The sequence below is a fragment of the Podarcis raffonei genome, chromosome 2, assembly GCF_027172205.1.
Source record: "Podarcis raffonei isolate rPodRaf1 chromosome 2, rPodRaf1.pri, whole genome shotgun sequence".
Classification (NCBI taxonomy): Eukaryota; Metazoa; Chordata; class Lepidosauria; order Squamata; family Lacertidae; genus Podarcis; species Podarcis raffonei.
Genome location: NC_070603.1, coordinates 11,685,354 through 11,703,339, shown reverse-complemented (window position 1 = coordinate 11,703,339; position 17,986 = coordinate 11,685,354). Strand labels below are relative to the sequence as shown.

The 17,986-nt window shown below is 44.6% G+C and overlaps 3 protein-coding genes and 1 non-coding gene across 7 annotated transcripts in view; 3 read left to right on the top strand and 1 right to left on the bottom strand.

Annotated features, from left to right (window-relative positions):
• The window catches only part of LOC128406346 (homeobox protein Hox-D3a-like), a 90,630-nt gene that overhangs the window by 36,922 nt on the left and 35,722 nt on the right, over positions 1–17,986 (top strand). The gene's annotated exons all lie outside the window — the stretch shown is intronic.
• HOXC10 (homeobox C10) overlaps positions 1–17,986 on the top strand; it is a 127,967-nt gene that overhangs the window by 97,065 nt on the left and 12,916 nt on the right. The window lies entirely within an intron of this gene.
• Positions 1–17,986, top strand: part of HOXC5 (homeobox C5) — a 61,248-nt gene that overhangs the window by 42,996 nt on the left and 266 nt on the right. The window lies entirely within an intron of this gene.
• Positions 15,440–15,546, bottom strand: LOC128409676 (U6 spliceosomal RNA). The gene has a single exon (XR_008329288.1). It is a non-coding gene; the product is annotated as a U6 spliceosomal RNA (small nuclear RNA).

Here is a 17,986-nt window from a genome sequence, read left to right as displayed (position 1 = left end):
TTTCTGAAACGTAAGCAGTTCTCTTCTATCTGGAAACCATCTTGCTGGGCACGAGACAACTTCTTCCTAAAATGGGTAGAAAAATAATAATCTCGGGATCCGCATCAGGATAGCTCACGGGGAGATAAATCACAAGAGGTTTGTGTGATTTGTGTGGGGCCGGGTGTGTGTCTATGTATGTTTACCTGCCGGTATCCATGGCTGCATGCATTCGCTCCTCAGCGTGGATAATAGATGTTTCCCGGCCCAAACTCGGATTTCAGACATTCTGCACCTCAGTCCTCTTAACACGTTTCCTGGAAAGTAACCCCATTTATTTCCAGAGAACTTACTACCGGGTATGCGTGCATCCGGATCTTGCAGCAGAGTATTGTGGAAAAACCGCCCCTTTACTTTCCAGCGAGGCTTAGGCTGGACTCCTACACCAGCTTTACCTGGGAGTAAGCCCCATTAAACTTAGTGGGATTTGCTTCTAAGCAGGCGTTTGTTCCACTCGGTCTGGTTAGCACTGAGGTAGCCCTTCTCCCTGCTTGGAATGGAGCAGGATCATGGCCCTTGACTTACACGAGGCTGAAAGATGGTTAATAGATGGCATTGAAACCTATGAGATTCTACGGTGTTTAGGACAGGATTCCGCACTTTTAGCGTGATGGATCAGGCCGTGTGTATTTGGGGTTTCTTCAGACGTTATGTTAGGGTCGTCTCGGGACACGATCCACCCTGACTTAAGCATTTTAAGTTGCTTGGTGTCAATGCTGGAGTGAAACTCACTCAATGCCTAATTTTTCCTGCTTGAGCTCATTTCCTGATTGAGATAGTAGATATTCTAAGTTACTGTTATTATTTTAAAATGGACCCTCCCCTATATTTTTCACACAAGCTATTTCCACCCACCTCTGGGAAGAAGATAAAAGTGAGAGGTCGCCACTCCTGTGTATGTTTGCATCATTTTTACAGTAGTTTTCACCACAAATCTACCTTACCTGGCCTGGATCCAAGGAAACATATTATTTTTTAAAAATCGATGCAAAAATTTCTGCTTAAATGTATCAATCCATGTGCTCAGTATTGCTGGAGGAGCATGGTCTATTTGTGTGGGTACTGTTGACTACATAGCATAGGTGCCCAAACTCAAAAGGGTATAAATATGTTTGTATGACATGATGTAATTGTGCCAGTGTGTCTGTACAGATGCCTATTTGTATATATGTGTGTGCATCTCCACTGAAGGTCATTTATGCCTGTGTGTCTACTGTCTAGGTGTATATTTGAGGGCATAAACCTGCTAAATGAAAATAAATTGGGAGCTGCAGCTAATTTGTACATGATTAGAGCCCTAACTTGTTTGTGATTCTTCCTTCCTTTTGATTTTTAGATTGGATTGATTTGTTCATTTATTAAAATATGCATATATCACCTGTTAGGCCAGCATTTCAAGGAGGTGTACAGTAGTATCATAAAAGGCAATGTCCGCGTACCTATAGCTATACAATTTACATCAAGCCCAGTCAGTCAGGAAGAATACCTGGCATTCTACAGTTGCTTAGCAAAGAAATGACCATGGCCAGGCCAACAAGGACATTTTAGAGAGTATCAGTGTTGGTGGCTGCCTTAGTTCTGGAGAGAGGCCATCCCAGAGTTTGGATGCCACACAGAACAGGCCTTCTTGCTGGTTGTTGCCAGATGGCCATCTGCAGGCTGAGCCACAAGGCCTTTGATGATGATTTCCGTAACTGGGAAGATCTGCATTGGTAACCTGGTCTCCAGCTGCTTAGGATCTTATACGTTAATATTAAAACCTTAAACCTAACCTAGGAGCAAACAGGTGTACTAGTAGGTATGTCTACCTGAGAGAGGCCAGCAAGGTACAAACATGCATTTTGTATTGTGCCTGTCTGTTACTGCCAGCTGGTATCACAACCATAGATACCACTTGTCACCACAATCCGAGGCATACTTTCTTAGATGTAAGTGATTCCTACATGTACTACTATATCAACATTTGGTTAGCATGCATTTCTGATACATGGTAAGTGAAAAAGTGTGAACTGACTCTGTTGAAAAGTATTGTGTTTAAGGTAGCCTGGGGAGAAAGGGGAAAGTTCTGTTTGCCGGGTGATATCTACAGTGGCCCATTCACACACAGGAGGCAACACCAGATGTTTCAGACTTTGAGTGAACCAGTCCTATGATGTGTGATAGGTGTGTGAACTAGCCTTAAGGCCCTTCCACAAAGGCGTGGGTCTCCCCTCCACATGTCACAGAATCATGGAGTTGGAAAGGATCATCTGGCCCAACCCCCTGCAATGCAGATGTCATATAGGGGGATAGGGCCAGCTACTTTGGTGTTATCAGGACTACGCTCTAACCAACTGAGCTATCCAATTATCTTTCCCCTTCTGCTTGGATCTAGGACTGCAAAGAACAATTCACACTTGAAGAAAATCCAGGGCAAAAATTCCGCAGTGTGGATGGGCTAGAGTTCCTCCTTAACCCCTCACTTTAAAATAAATACTGCTAGGAAGCCAATGCTATTGGAAGTAACTTTCTCCCGTGTCCAGGGGTTCCAGGTTCAAACCCATTCCCTGTGTGCCATTCAACCTCAGTGGTCCTGAGTACCAGTTGGGCACGAGTGCCTTTGGATCCAGTGGGCTGGAGTTTCACCCCTCTAGCCACCTCTTCCCAAAAAGTTCTCATGGACATCAGGAGGATGTGCCTATGAAAACTTACTGGGCCACGTTCTGCAAGGATCGCGTGAGGTTTGGCTCGGCTCGCGTTTTTTGCGGAGAGGGAATTCCTTGCAAGACTCCTCGGGAAGGCAGAGTCGAGCTCTAAAAATCAAATGTCTGGCTGCAGATGTTTGGGAAGAGAGAGACACTCGCCCCCCTTCCCCTCCGCGTGGTGTGCTGAATCAAGCACAGCTCCAGGGCCTGCGATCGCATGGCCTGTACATGCTTCTTCCTTCCTTCCTGTGCGAGTGCGATTGCTATGCTATGTGCGCGCCTGCGTCTATCTATATCTTTTTAGATCGGTAGATCGAGATGATAGATAGATATAGATAGATAGATAGATAGATGATAGATAGATAGATAGATAGATAGATAGATAGATAGATAGATAGATATATGATAGATAGATAGATAGATAGATAGATAGATGGCATGGGACTTTTTTGGGTGAAGAGAAAAAGAGAGGGAGGGAAACAACCCTTCTTCCTTCTAAACAGTGAAGCCGGGGAAGACCACACGTCCACAATCTAACTTGTTACATTAAAGATACTACCTCCCACACACACACAGAGTGGGTGTTATCAGATCAGACCGACTGGGGGAAACAAGGAGATACAAGCGGGGTGGGCATTCCTGAAATGCTCCTTCTTCATTCCTAAAATCCCATTAGTCTCTGCGGGTCAAGCAGCCACGTCTGACGTTTGTTACGAAACAGCTTGTCCGTGTTCCGCCTGGATCTTTCAAAAGCCATTCATCCTTCTTCGACTCCCTGACCCTTTTGTCCGGATGAGCCCCACATACTTCTAGCCAAGGGGGCAGAGAGAGGGGGCGGGAGGAGGGTGCTGCTGACCTGGAGACACCTTTGCAGCTGGATCCGGCCTGGTTTTAGGCACAGCTGTTGTAAGAAGACTCTCCCCGCACCAAATGGGGAGAACACCCGTCCTTCCCCTGTTTTTTTGTTTTTTAAAAAAACCCTTCCAGTTTCTCTCCGCCCCCCGCTTTTGCTATTGCTTCATCTTTAGTCTTTTTTGGACTTATCTGTCTTCGGTCTTCCTCTCTTCTGTCTCTGGCTGGTTACTCGCTGCAGATATTAGCCGGCAGCGATTCTCTGTGACGACCTGCCAGAGAGTCCTTTAAAAAAAAAGGAAAGGAAAAAATACGATCCCTTCGTGAGCAATCTCCGAGTTGACTTTACAGTTTTCGCTGCTTTGGTGAAAGGTGATTCCCTCTGCAGGAGTTTGAGAGCGGTCGTCCTCTCCCACTCGGTCACAACGTTTTGGCCAGCAAGCTGTAAAGATGGGCAGCGATAAAAGCCAAGAGAAATAACTATTCATTTCAGTTAAATTCCCTTAGTGCCCCAAGGAAACCTTGTCCCCTACCCTCAAATTCATGCCCCCTGAATTATGCCGCCTGCATGTAGGATGCTGATGCAGTTCTTACCTCGAAAAACTCAAGACTGCACGTTAGCATATGGTCGCAGAACAGAGTCAGAGGTGATCATCAAATGCTGAAGGCTGGGGAAACAGACCAACAAACCCATCGCTTTGTTATTCGGATGGCAGTCGGTATTCCACGACAGTCATTTTGCTGGCCTTTCAAGTAGAATACCCGGATTCCTCGCACGTTTACGCCGAAGTAAGCCCTACACATTTCTGGGGGACTTGCTTCCTAGTGTTTGGAAGAACCTGAGATAGGAAGATCGGTTAGCTTGCCTAGAATAAATTAAATCGGCACAGTTTGGAGATTTGGATGGGAAGGTGAGTGTGTATGAGGCACACCTAACCAGTGTTGTTTTATTGGCAATGCGAGCAATCCAGACCCGTGGAAAGTTTATGTACCGTTGAAATTAATGGGATTTGCACACATCCTCCAGTAAGTGGAAAGGCATGTCATTCAAATCAATAGCACATGGTGCCTTCAGGATCCTTGCGTCCAGAGCCTATGGATGTTCTTAAGTGTCACTGAGCTGAATAGGATGTAGGCTTGCTTTGCAGTGCTTTGAGTAGCACCTCTTTGGTCGTATCATAAGATACAAAAGGTACCGGGAAGAGGCTGGGATTTAAACGCGCTTTGCTGGACCCAGTCTCAGATCTGAAGCATGAGCACACTCGGAGCTCACTTCAGTTGACAGCCCGGATACTTCCAGGTAAATGCGCGGTCGAGGCCAACGCATCCATCCCTTAGCATTCATTGGAGGATCTACATAACAAATGTTAACAATCTGAAAGTCATTTACCAAAGATACCTCCCAAAGATTCCCAGGAACTGCACTGCTGCAGGTGCTATGAACTTCTCCAAATAGCATCGTTTCTAAGGACCCCTTAGTTTGAGGAATTAACTTTAAAGAGGTTTGAAAATGGTTTAAATCTGCAATGTAACTCTATGCGACTTTGTTCAAATTAATACACCGGTCGACGGATAGCAGAAATTAATAATGTATTGAGGCCTATCTAAATATATGTAATCTATATGTATAAACACACCCACCCACACCATCAGGCAACCTTTGTATTAGACTATGCAAATATTGTAACGATAGTTTCACCATACAATACTTACCGCCCATTGAGTGATTGTCGTGGGAAAAACCTAGTAATAATGTTGCGGATAAGGTGCATGTTAAGCGGATTGGGTGGGGAATCGGGTTTTCTCTTCAGTTAAGGATATAGATTCTGGACCAAATATCACTGCTTGTGCTCCTGATCGAACAGATCTGGGTTGAAATCGAGGTCTGGTCAATACTGAACTAGTCACATGGACCACCGGTCATCTAGCACTGCTGAACTCCTTTAAAACCCTTATTCTGTCCACTAAATTATTTGCCTTCTCTTATGAATTAAGCAACTCCATTGGACTGAGACACCATATCGATTTCTGGGCAGGGTCACGCCAAGGGCAAGTGGCGTCCAGCTGGGATTTGGGACGAGTGTGGTAACAAGAGAGGGTCAGTTTGGGGCAGCCCCAAAAGGCCTACTTCGCTATCATACACATGGACCACCACTCCGAATTAGGAGCAGTTGACTGACTCCACTGAAAGTTCTGTCTGCAGTGTTTGATATGTTAGGGCTCCTTTACTCACGCGGGTATCCTATTGATGCTGCAGTTTCGTCAGCCGATGAGCTATGAGTTAGCCCAGGGGGTTGAGGTTATAAAGCAGCTTCAGATTTCTGGTCGGGTAGGAAGGTCTTTGGAGTGGCCTTGGGCAAGTCTTCACTTTGAGTTTGAGTTTAATCAATTGCACAGCTTAAGGCAAAGTATATGGTCGGCCCCTTTGATCCTCATACCAATCTAATCAGGTAGGTTAGGCTGACACAAGCTCACTCAATAAGCTTTCGAAAAGGACGAGTCTTGTAAATTTTGTGGCTGTGCCAGGATTTGAACCCAAGTCTCCCCGAGTAGAGCCTCAGTAGTGTCACGCACAACTACCTCACCGAAGAAAAAGATCTCGCCTCTTTTTTTAGACAGCGATTTCCCTTGTTAGGGAATGTCCACCTTTAATCCCACGACTTTTTTGGGGGGTGAGTGTCAAATGCGTTTAAAGCCAACCGGCGATTCATTGAAAAGTGCTACAAAGTCGAAAAGGATCTGTCATAACACTGGACTCTACTGTCACCAAAGCACCAGCCCATGCTTTCTAAGAATTTTCAAAAGTGATAGGAGGTCTGTGTGTGTTGAGATAGATTGCAGATCTCCACGTTGCAATGACTACAACTGTAAAGATTTGCTTTGGCCAGGAAAGTGCAGATTACTCCACCTCCTTCCCTCACCCTGTTAAAGACTTGAGGGATGCTAGAAAAAGAAGAAAAGAGGGGCGGAGGTTGTGTGGAGACAGGCGGAGATCACACCCGACCTTGATTTCACAATAGATTGTAATATTGACTAAAAAATGGCGTTCTCTGTCAATTTTTCTCCTTTATTCAACATAGAACAGGATGTTAGCAACGTTAACTTAACATTCCTTATTTTTACAGATAACCTGGCCTGAATTCTTTATTTAGTTTATCCTTTCCCCACTCCATAAACTTGCAAGTCTTTCACTATATCAGATGCCAACAAGAAAAGGGAAGTGAGTTACCAAAGCACCCAGAAAGCTCAAATAACTGCAAAAAGATAACCCATAAAGTGTTCTGAGGAGTGGGGAGGTGGCGAAAGAGAAGCCGAGTCTCTGAAGTCCAACCGACCCTATACCATAAAATAATGCATACGTTATTAAAGATCAGGGGGCTGAAGTTCTAGTTTCACTCAAATAGGAGTAAATTCATTGCAAGTCGTAGTACACACTAAGGTATATACATTTACCTGGAAGACAGGATTGCCCTGTAAGGGACAGAGACAGACAATGATTATTCTGGATATATTTAGAAAGTGGACTGTACAGAAAATAGTGTGTTCATCTACCTATAGCATTGCTGCTGTTTTCGGGATTTCCCGGCCTCCGCCCTGGAGTATACGAATATGCCTCTCCGCCCTGGAGCCTGAGCAAGTGCAGAGCGCCCATCTTTCATTGGTCAGTAGCCAACTGCACTCCCTCACAAATATGGGCGTTAATATTAGCCATGGATTTTTTTTTTTTGTACTCCTCCCCGCTGAAAATCCATGGCTGATAACTTTGAGCTTCTGAACCTCTCCTGTTGGGGTGTTGGAGGAAAGAAATCCTTGCTTAAAGGTCTTCGGAACTCCCATGTTCCCAGTAGGTTGAGGCTGATCTCCACCCACTAACCTCCGGAAGGAACCCCAAAGCCAAAAGCCTTTTTAAGGAAAGAAAAAGGGGGAGGTGGTCGGTGGAGCTGGCAGACGAGTTTCACCTGAGGGCTACGTTCCAGACTGATGAATTCTCGTCTGGAGAGGCCACAATTTTCTTTGGTCAGAATCTCGTAAGCCTGTGTAGGCAGGGAAGGACGGGGAAGGCGCTAGGAGCCACCCCTCCTCCAAACAGCACGATGTACTTCAGTGGAGCTCTTTGATTGATTGTATCTACATTTGGGGCATCAATAACACCAGCAAAGGCTTGCCCTTCATCGGAAGCCCCTGTCCTTTCTACCAGGGAAGCGATTTCGGAGTAGGGCGGATGGGGATAGGACCCAGGAAGGACCAACGGCTCTTGGATGCATCCAAGACGAAGGAGCATGAATGCTGCGATACAACCATATGTGTTCACAAAGAGGGATTAGGAGCCGTTGTCATTTGAGTCACTTCATGGTCTTAATTATAGGTCATAAAAAATAGAACATAAGTGTTGGATAAAGGTGGTCTCTCTCTCTCTCTCTCTCTCTCTCTCTCTCTCTCTCTCACACACACACACACACACAGGCTTATTTTTCCTACGGGAGAAAATATAGGTTAACACAACGAGTCTTGAAGCAACTTACAAGACTAGCAAATTTATCATGGCAAAGCTTTCGTGGGTTAGAGTGCACGATCTATGCTATCGGATGCAAGGTGCCGCAGCAGGCTAACATGGCTACCTCTTCGTGGAGTGAGGGGTGGGGGTGGGGAATGTGTTTTTCAAGAATAATCATACGTGGCCTGAATTACGTAAGGGGGGCGCCGGGAAGGACGACCATCACTTTCCTTAAATGGCGCCTCTACTTGCTGTCCTTTTGTGTTCATTCTCCACCCCTGAGCATTGCGGAATAGGGTTTTGATTACTAAGGCCTGGCGATTTGTGGTAGGACAAAGGTTGGGAAAGAACGACGCCTTGGAGCAAGGCCAGCACAAGACGACACTTAACAGTGCTGCAACCTTTCTTGGAGGCATGCATTCAAAACAGTTCCTTCCTTCGCTCCAAATTTTAGCAAGACTTCATTCTTTCTCTTTAATTTGGGCTGCTGAGCTGTCAGTAGTAAAAGCTCTGGTCAGTCTCCTTAAATGTTATCCTTCAGGTCACTTGGACTGCAGCCACACACACACACACACACACACACACACACACACACACACGTCTGTGGCTTTGTCTATCTGAATTCGTTAAGTGAGGGCACTCAGAGGTCACTGGCTAGTGGAGCCGCTTCTCTCCTCTCACCGCGCCGCCCTTTTCTCTATTGCTCCCCTAAACGATTCAGTTTTCACCAATGGGAACTCTTCATTATGGATTGACCCTGCAGCCTGGCTGCTTATTATTATGGGATACTCACACGCGAAAAGGAAGCCTGGACAGAGTCCAGCCTGTGGTTACAAAGTGTTGTCATAGAGCATGTCCTAGTAATCAGACGGGAGAAAATAAAATGTGGGTACAACTTGGGCTCCCCAGGCAGGACCCAACTCAGTAACGCATGGATATTTTAGTTAATAAACATGTAAGTTTCTCAGAGGATGTGCATAATGTTTTTCCTTCCTCCAAAGGAAAGGAAACACATCCCTCACTCCAGCTAAATCTACGCTACAGAAATGTAGGGTTTATCTGATCTGGGTTTATGTGATTTTAACATTTGACATGGCTTCCCCACAAAATTTCTTGGAATTGTACTTTGGTGAGGTCACTCAGAATTGTTGGCTAGTGCTCCAAACATGTCTCTCAGAACTATAGATCCCTGGGGAAAGGGGAAATAAATGCTTCCTTTCCCCTTCCCATGTCCCAAGGTTGTCATGCTGAGACACCTGAGATGGACTATAAGAAGAGCCCTGCTAGAACAAACCAAAGGCCCATTTGGACAATGTACACACAATACATTTTAAGCACCCTGGAATCCTGGGAACTGTAGTTAGTTAAGGGTACTGGGAATTGGAGCTCTGAGGGACAAACTGTAGTTCCCAGGATTTGGGGGTGGGAGAATGTACTTATGCATGGTATGTTCTAGCATCCTGTCTCCTAGTAGCCTACTAGATGTCTTTGGGAAGGCTACAAGCAGGACATGAGAGCACCAGTATTCAGAGGCACAATGTGTCCCTGATATTGGTGTACTATATAACCCTCATTTACTTGTAACAGACTCACAGAGAACAGGATATTATCACCTATGATTCAGCTACCATAGTCCTGTCAGTGAAGGGAGAAGCTTCTCTTGATGCTTCTGTGCTGCTACATAACCAAAGTTCTCTAGGCAAGAGTACATTGAAATACAAAATAAACAATAAAAATGCACTTGCAATACAAAAATTATTGCAGAATAGATCAAGTGATAAAATTAACTGCAGGCAGGTCTTAAAACTTTATAAAGCCAATCCTCCTAACAGAAGCCATCTCAATTTCAGGACATGACATGCATGCCTGGTGGTGTGAGGGAAATGCAGAAATGAACCGTGTGGCTCATTCAACTTCTGATAAAGTTTTCCTTAAAGCTCTATGTATGTTACCATGCAGAGTTTGGTTTTAATCTATTTCTAGAGGATGGGAGAAGGTGCTTTGGCTAATGTGCCATAAGAATTTTGGCTGATGGTTATGGTTGGCGGTTAGCCCAGCACTTGTGCCTTTAACAGCCCAACACCGAAAACCAGAAATTAAACAGGTGATTTATTGCCCTCACTACTTGTGTCTCCATGCCAGGAAAAGCTTCATCTGGTAAATTTCTGTCTGTCAGGCTTCTGTTAATGATGGAAACATTTATTTAAAGGGCCATTTGATCAGGTTTACTATGTGTATACACTAGGGTCATTCATAAAGTGTCTGAACTATTACAAAGGAAGAAAGCAGGAAGTTAAGCTTTAACAAACGGTGGCAGGGGAGGGTACTTAGCAGAATAATCTACTATATATTTATTTAGTATCAAAACATTCCTCTTTCTTCTCCCGTCCCTTGCCTCCATGCATTCGACTCTGGCATGGTTCATATCATACAATGTCATGTATGAGTTCTTTACAAAAAAATAAATACTGGAAGTTTGATGACCAGCAATAGAATGTATGAAGTGACTTTGTTGAAAAGCATTTTATCTAAGTTGATGTGAAAGTTCTGTGGCATTATATATGTGAGACCCCATTTCTGACACGCAGTTATCATTGGGTGTTTTTAATCATCAAATGATGGACACACATGTGGAAACAGCTCTTTATTCCTTGGTTTCGCTAATCTCCCCTTTCTGCACATCCCACGTGCTGCTTATGTGCTTCTTTGCTCCCATCTGTTCCCAAGACTCTCCCAATTTCACTACTCACCCCAGCCTCCTGCATAATGGGAAGATCTGTAAGCACAAACTCATACCCATCCCATTCAGGCAGTCATTAAGTGCACAGCTTCTTATCTTCTGTGAGGTGGTAGTCTCATGTTCTTTCAGAGCATACCCTGGAAATACTCAGTTTTAGCCTAGCTGCACTCATTAGCTTTCAGGCCCAATTCAAGGCACTGGTGTATTTGAGAGCATGCTGTACTACTTATTAAGATCCAAAGGTGAGTCCTTGTTCAGCATTCCAATAATTAGACAGGTTTGTTCTACAGCCTGTCCAACAGGGCAGGACATTTTCTGCAGTTACACCCACACCCTAGAATACTATCCCCATAGAATCATAGAATCATAGAGTTGGAAGAGACCACAAGGGCCATCGAGTCCAACCCCCTGCCAAGCAGGAAACACCATCAGAGCACTCCTGACATATGGTTGTCAAGCCTCTGCTTAAAGACCTCCAAAGAAGGAGACTCCACCACACTCCTTGGCAGCAAATTCCACTGTCAAACAGCTCTTACTGTCAGGAAGTTCTTCCTAATGTTTAGGTGGAATCTTCTTTCTTGTAGTTTGGATCCATTGCTCCGTGTCCGCTTCTCTGGAGCAGCAGAAAACAACCTTTCTCCCTCCTCTATGTGACATCCTTTTATATATTTAAACATGGCTATCATATCACCCCTTAACCTCCTCTTCTCCAGGCTAAACATGCCCAGCTCCCTTAGCCGTTCCTCATAAGGCATCGTTTCCAGGCCTTTGACCATTTTGGTTGCCCTCCTCTGGACACGTTCCAGTTTGTCAGTGTCCTTCTTGAACTGTGGTGCCCAGAACTGTGGTGCCCAGTGAGGCTTGTGTAAGGTTCTCCTTTGGACAACAAGTTTAGACCTTTTGCATTTGAGAAGGCATTTTTGTTTTGTTTCTTTATTGCTGTGTTCTTAGGGACTGGTTGATTATGTGACTGCCCAATTTGCAAGTTTTATATGACTGTGCTTTCGTTTTACTTGTTTTTAAGTGCTGTTGGTTTTTATTCCTTATTATCTGTTAGCTACTTTGAGTGCCATTGATGGCACTGACTGTAGTACATAAACATTATTAACAGCCAAGCAGTCAGGGGATCAACAAGGAAAGGTTTTCCCAGCAGTGGATATGCAGTGAGATGGAAATATTTCACCTGCTAAATTTGTGCCTTACACACAGAAGCTCTTCACCCACCATTCGTAAATGTGTTTTAAGTGTAAAGGTACAACTGAGGATTGTTTACAGATGCACAATAATCCTGGGTGTACACAATGTTCCTTATGGAGTGAGAGACTCAGTGAGATCTAGCATTGTGCTTATTGACAGCAGAAGCAAGGGGTTTACTATTAGGGAACTTGTGGTCCTCAAGTGAGATGACTGCTATGTTTTCAACTGTAGTTCCTGACTCTTGGCCATGATGACTGGGGCTGATGGATTATGGATGGTGGTATGGTGGGAAAGGCTGACAGAGTATGGTTCAGGATAGGGTCAACCATGCTCCTCAAATCAGATTATGAGTGTCTCCCAAGGAAGTCAGTGCAGAGATGATTGTGTTATTGCTACTGTTGATTAAATAGGAAGAGTATTATCTGTATGTGTGGTGAGCTAAGCAGGAGACAAGTCTTTATCTCAGAGTTTACAATCAGAACTATGGAGAAGGTCAGTGATTAGAGTGAGCATAACCGAGATCAGTCATTTTTAAAACTAGCAATACTGTACAGTACTATAATTGTCTACCCAGATATAAGTCTCATTGTTTTCAATGAAGTTTGCTCCAAGGAAGAAATGCATTTTTTGAGCCTAAATCCTTGTCATCATAGAACTGCTGCTACACACGATTGTCTCCATGTGAAACCTCTGCATGTCCGCCATAGAATCACTGTATCTTGAAAAAGATTCTGGCTTGCAGTTTGGAGCACATCTTCAAATTCTTATTCTCAAATTGCCCCAGAAAATCTGACACCCAAGGACTTGCCCTGCCCATAGGGTGGCCATGTGGCCTCCTTTATAACCTTCTCTTTGAAGGAGTCCTCTCTTTGAAGGGCTGTCCAGTCTGAGTCAGTTTTAAAGTTAAAGAACAATAAGAAGGGAGATCAGAGAGGGGGCTTTGAAGTTACCCATCAGCAATTAGCACCTGGATAACACAGGTTACCTGGTCAATATTCCCCATTATGGTGAGATATGTCATAGTTCTATTTCAATTACAGTAATTATTTCTAAATTTAAACCTCTCTCTCTCTCTCTCTCTCTCTCTCTCTCTCTCTCTATATATATATATATATATATATATATATCTCAGCATACACACACACACACACACACACACACACACACACACACACTATACACTCCACATATTAGTAAATGCAAAATTTGTGCAAATTCATGTCCTCCCTTTTGGCAATGCAAAGATGGCCACCATATCTGCCTGACATTTCCCTATAATTTTGTTCTACATGGAAGGATCAGTGTGATGTACAAGTTATCCGGTTGTCATTAGTTTTGAACTTCTCATTGATGAAGTTTGGATAAGCTTCTAAGGAGCCTGTCTCAACAGCATCTGGCCTAGAGAAAAGTGGGGAAATGATCTCAGAACTAAGGTAGTGGGAGAGAATGGAATTGTTTTCCCTTGTCTGTTAAGATATGGGCGGCGGGGGGGGGGGTTGACTAAGAGGTTAAACTACAGAAACAGGAATTTCTTTGGGAAAACTTGTGTTTGGGGGTCAATATTTCTGAGCTGCCTTGGAAACCTTCAATTTTCATGATGTTAGCTAGGTGTCCTTAAGGTATGATTTGGGTCAGCGGTGTGGAACCTGTGGCCCTCCTGATGTTGTTGGACCCTAGCCCTCATCAGCCACAGCCAGCATGGCCAGTGGTCAGGGCTGATAGGAGCCACAGCCAACAGGTTCCCAATCCCTGCTTTAAAGGAAGGTGAGGCTTGTTCATAGAGGGTGGGTATCAATTGCCATTGGCCATGATACCTAGACAGAACCTCAGTGGATACAGACAATATACATCTTTGAATACGTGATGCTGAAATACACATCAGAGAATGGGCACCACCTTCATGCCCTCCTTGTGAGCTTCCAGAGTTATTTGGTTGGTCTGGAAAGAGAATGCGGAACTAGATGGATGTTCACCATCTGATCTGGCAAGCTTTTAAAATGTTCTTATCTATCAGTGTGTTATTATCTGTGATGAATCTATATGCAATAGAATGAAATGAATATGTGTGATATGCACTTTGTGTGTGTATTGTGGAAGGTGGGTTTTCCACCTGCCCCTTTAATTTTGCTATGCCAGTTCCAGGCTGAAGGTGTAGCTGAGCGTCCAAGGATTAGACTGTTGAAGGGATCCATGGTCTTTGGGTCCAAACACACTAGTCCCTTGCCCCAAAATATCCTGTTACCAGAATATCTTGGTGAAGGTGGCGCCTCTACCATTACAGAACCACTGCTGCCAGATGGAGGTGCTCCTCTTTGCTGATGGAGGCTGGCAAAGAGGCAGCTACACACCATCTACATACAAACAGAAGAATCTGCCTTCCACTGGCTCAGGCCACTGGTCCATCGTGGTCAGTACTGTCCACACAGACTGTCATCAGCTCTCTGGGGTTTCAGGCACAGTTCTCCCCCAGTCCCACTTGGAGATGCCAGGAATTGAACCCAAGACCTTCTGAATGCAAAGCAGATGCTCTTTCCACTAAGCTCTGTCCTTTCCAAATGTGCATGAGGTAAGGAGGATTGCTCCGTGAGGCAGCAATCCTGGGTACACTTAGCTGGAACTTACTTTTGGATAGACATGCATGGAATTATGACATGAACCAGGAAGTCCCTGCTTCCAAGGCAGCCTTCAATCCACTATCTCTCCCTGCTCCCCTCGCCCAAATATGTGTTGCAGGGTTAATACCAGCAACTCCTAATAGGGGCAGAATCATATTCTTGGAATGGATTGTATAGGCCACCTAGTCCAACCTCCTGATTTATGCAGGAAATCCAGAGCCAGGGCATCCTCAAAAGATGGCTCTCCAGCCTTCACTAGAACAACACCCCTTCCCTCCCTCTGGTAATTGCTTCCATTGTCAAGATGCTCTGACTATCAGTACAGTGGTACCTCGGGTTAAGAACTTAATTCGTTCTGGAGGTCTGTTCTTAACCTGAAGCACCACTTTAGCTAATGGGGCCTCCTGCTGCCGCCACGCTGCCAGAGCACGATTTCTGTTCTCATCCTGAAGCAAAGTTTTTAACCCAAGGTAATATTTCTGGGTTAGCGGAGTCTGTAACCTGAAGCGTATGTAACCTGAAGCATATGTAACCCAAGGTACCACTGTAGGTTTCTCCTAATGTTCAGTCTAATGTTAAGGCAGGGATGGGTTGGGGAATTTTTCAGCCTGATGGTCATATTCCCTTATGGACCAGTGAGGGGCTGGGGACATGGTAGAATCCTGAGGGCCACATAGAGAACCCTGGGTGCACATTTGGCCCCTGGGTCTGAGGTCCCACATCCCTGTTATGAGAATCGCTGAAGGCTTCTGAACACTCCCTATATAAGGGGTGTTGAATCTGTAGCTCTCCAAATATTAATTTATTAATTTATTTATTTTAAATGGAACGCTTCATGAATTTGCGTGTCATCCTTGCACAGGGGCCATGCTAATCTTCTCTGTATCATTCCGATTTTAGTGTATGTGCTGCCAAAGCAAGCACCTCTCCAAATATTGTTGAGCTCCAATTCCAGCAGTCCCAGCTAGTATGGTCAATGTTCATGGATGGTGGGAACTGGAGCTTGATAACATCTGGAGAGCTGTAGCTTCCCCATCCCATCCCTGCTCTAATGAGTTAAACAAGCATTATTATGTATAGTACAGTGATGTATAAGCTGGGTGACTGGGGTGATATCCATTTTCTTCCTGCAAATGATTAAAAGAACCCAAACAATGATGATGACATCTGTGAACCCAGAACTAAAACTCTGCACACTTCCAGAGCACTAAGACTATGGCTCTTCTTTGTATGGTGTTTTTTTTCTTGGCTGAAGTTCAGAATTTGCATCTGGGTATCATCTCCCAACAGATGTGCAAATTTTCTATTTCAAAGCCATTTTGACGCTATTGCTTTGAAAAAGAGCTGCTGCACCTCTTGAGAGTTTAAAATGCTGTAAGGCTTGTTCACACAATCAGAAATACGAAGGGCAGAATGGACCACTGAAATTTCTTAGGCTGACCTCTGAGATAGGACATAAACCATTCAATGGCCTATAGTTATTACTCACAGATCAAGGTCATTAGTTGGAATATAATGCATTCTCTCTCTCTCTCTCTCTCTCTCTCTCTCTCTCCCTCTCTCTCCCTCTCTCTCCCTCTTCCTCTCATTTTTAAACTAGTATGGCTTGCCTTGAGTGACGTGAGAGGAGATCTCCCCTCCCCTTGAACACTATCAACCAAATGGTTGCATCATTTTACTGCCATCTATTTGTGCTTGCTTTCTTATTTGAACCTGCTTGGCCCTGCTCTCCTGACAATGCATCTTTACCTTTCTCTGTTGGATTAAAGGAATGTTTTCAAAAGGGCTAATGCATGGCTGTACAGTGGTACCTCGGGTTACATTCGCTTCAGGTTACAGACTCCACCCAGAAATAGTACCTCGGGTTAAGAACTTTGCTTCAGGCTGAGAACAGAAATCGTGCTCTGGCGGCGCGGCGGCAGCAGGAGGCCCCATTAGCTAAAGTGGTGCTTCAGGTTAAGAACAGTTTCAGGTTAAGAACGGACCTCTGGAATGAATTAAGTACTTAACCCGAGGTACCACTGTATTCAAAAAGATCACACTACCTGATTATCATTTAGATTGAAGGGGATTCATAAAACCTACCATCCTATCACATCATGATTTTATTTTGCAGTTACCTGGCTGTTCCTTTTAGAGTGGCATTGGATAGATGAACTGCATTTGTATGTTATGTACCTTCCTCAAAGTCACTCAGTGTAGAATATATGGGGTTAATCCCACTTTATCCTGTGCCATGCACAGGTTGAGAGACAGTGGCTGCCACACAGCTAACCAGTGACCTTCATAGTAGAGCAATTATTTGAATGCAGCCCTCCCCGTCACTTTCTCTACCCACTACATTGTTGTTGTTGTTTAGTCGTTTAGTCGTGTCCAACTCTTTGTGACCCCATGGACCAGAGCACGCCAGGCACTCCTGTCTTCCACTGCCTCGCGCAGTTTGGTCAAACTCATGTTGGTAGCTTCAAGAACACTGTCCAACCATCTCGTCCTCTGTTGTTCCCTTCTCCTTGTGCCCTCAATCTTTCCCAACATCAGGATCTTTTCCAGGGAGTCTTCTCTTCTCATGAGGTGGCCAAAGTATTGGAGCCTCAGCTTCAGGATCTGTCCTTCCAGTGAGCACCCAGGGCTGATTTCCTTAAGAATGGAGAGGTTTGATCTTCTTGCAGTCCACGGGACTCCCAGGAGTCTCCTCCAGCACCATAATTCAAAAGCATCAATTCTTCGGCGATCAGCTTTCTTGATGGTCCAGCTCTCACTTCAATACATCACTACATACATACATCTCCTTCATGGATCATTGCCTTGTCATGGTGAAGGGGCTTGAATAACTCAGAGAAACTATGAGCTATGCTGTGCAGGGCCACCCAAGATGGACAGGTCATAGTGGAGAGTTTTGACTAAACATGATCCACCTGGAGCAGGAACTGGCAAGCCACTCCAGTATCCCTGCCAAGAAAACTCCATGGACAAAGACCCAGTACATTATACCATCAGTTGTGTGACCACAATAAACCACACCGAGCCTTCCCTAGAGGGTGACACGGTTACTCACTGCTAGGGGTGGCCAGATAAAATCAAGGAAACCACTATTAGTTATAACAGAAGAGGGAATCTCCGCAGATGTAGCCTAATTTCATTTTCACTGGGTCCCTCTTAGTCGCTGCATATTGGGAAAATTAGCTGTACAGTACAATGTATCCTTTTCCAGTGCAGTCATACTACTGCATCTGTTTCTAGCTCAGTGGGTAGAGCATGAGACTCTTAATCTCAGGATCATTGGTTCTTGCCCCACATTGGGCAAAAGTATCCTGCATTGCAGGGGGTTGAACTAGATGACTCTTGGGTTCCCTTCCAACTCTAA